The sequence below is a fragment of the Eurosta solidaginis genome, chromosome 2 (assembly GCF_040869045.1).
Source record: "Eurosta solidaginis isolate ZX-2024a chromosome 2, ASM4086904v1, whole genome shotgun sequence".
In the NCBI taxonomy this organism is placed as follows: Eukaryota; Metazoa; Arthropoda; class Insecta; order Diptera; family Tephritidae; genus Eurosta; species Eurosta solidaginis.
In genome coordinates, this window is record NC_090320.1 from 88,280,204 (window position 1) to 88,282,009 (window position 1,806).

Genomic DNA, 1,806 nt, shown 5'->3' on the forward strand with positions numbered 1-1,806 from the left:
GCCAAGTGCTGGCGTTCACACCTGTGGACGAACGGCTCGCCGCTATCCGAATAAAAGCAAATTTTTTTTAATATATCATTCATCTGCGCCCATGCGCCGACAGAGGAGAAAGACGATGAGGTGAAAGACACTTTTTATGAACAATTAGAACGCACATACGAGCGCTGCCCCCGTCACTATATAAAAGTAGTGCTTGGTGACTTTAACGCCAGGGTGGGCAAAGAAGGTGTTTTGGCCCTACAGTCGGAAAGTTCAGCCTACACAATGAAACTTCTCCTAACGGACTGAGACTGATTGACTTTGCCGGTGCTCGAAACATGGTCATATCAAGCACGAGGTTCATGCATAAAAAGATACACCAAGCTATGGCTGTCTCCTGATCTAAATACTCGCAATCAGATCGATCACGTTGTGATAGACGGACGGAATGCCTCCAGTATTTTAGATGTGCGCACGATCCGAGGACCTAACATCAACTCGGACCATTATCTCGTTGGAGCCAAAATACGCACCCGCCTCAACGCGGCTAAAACCAAGGAACAAAAAACACAAGGAAAGCTAGACGTCGAAAAGCTTCAATCACAACGGACTGCCAAAGCACTTCGTACTGCCGCCGAGGAAAAAATTGGTTACCGGCGACCACGAAAAAACTACTGGTACGATGAAGAATGCCGCGTTGCAACTGAAAGAAATGACGCTGCCTACAGGGCTACGTTAAAAGCGAGCGCGAAAAGAGAAGTATGTGAACGCTATCGTGAGTTGAAAAAGGAAGCGAGACGTCTTTTCAGGAAGAAAAAAGCAGAAGCAGAAAGGCGTGAGTGCGAGGAGCTTGAGCTGCTAGCCACCAGGAATAACACCCGAAAATTTGACCAAAAAATACGGCGACAGACGGAAGGTTTTAAGACCGGGGCAAACTCCTGTAGGAACGAAAACGGCGACCTTGTAACTGATGTCCAGAGAGTGCTTAGATTATGGAGGGAACACTTCTCTGTTCTCCTAAATTTAGGCAGCAATTCACCGCGCAGAGATGAAGAGCCCGATCCCGCAATCGATGATGATGTCCCCCCGCCCGATTATGATGAAGTTAGAATAGCAATAACCAGATTGAAAAACAACAAGGCCGTGGGCGCTGATGGGTTGCCTGCGGATCTATTCAAGTACGGCGGCGAGGAGTTGGTAAGGCGCATGCAGCAGTTTCTTAGCAAAATATGGGCGGAAGAGTGCATGCCCGACGGTTGGAATCTAAGTGTTCTTTGCCCAGTCCACAAGAAGGGGGATATGGCAAAATGCACCAACTATCGTGGAATCAGCCTTCTTAATATCGCATATAAGGTCCTTTCAAGTCTATTGTGCGAAAGATTGAAGCCCACCGTGAACCGGCTGATTGGACCTTATCAGTGCGGCTTCAGACCTGGTAAATCTACCATCGACCAGATTTTCACAATGCGCCAAATCTTGGAAAAAACCCGTGAAAAAAGAATCGACACACATTACCTCTTCGTCGACTTTAAAGCCGCCTTCGACAGCACGAAAAGGAGCTGCCTATATGCCGCTATGGCTGAATTTGGTTTCCCCGCAAAACTTATACGGCTGTGCAAAATGACGTTGAGCAACACCATCAGCTCAGTCAGAATTGGGAGGGACCTCTGCGAGCCGTTCGAAACTAAACGAGGTTTCAGGCAGGGTGACCCCTATCGTGCGATTTCTTTAATTTGATGCTGGAGAAAATTATACTAGCTGCAGAACTTAACCGCACTGGAACAATATACTATAAAAGCGTGCAATTACTGGCATATGCTGATGACA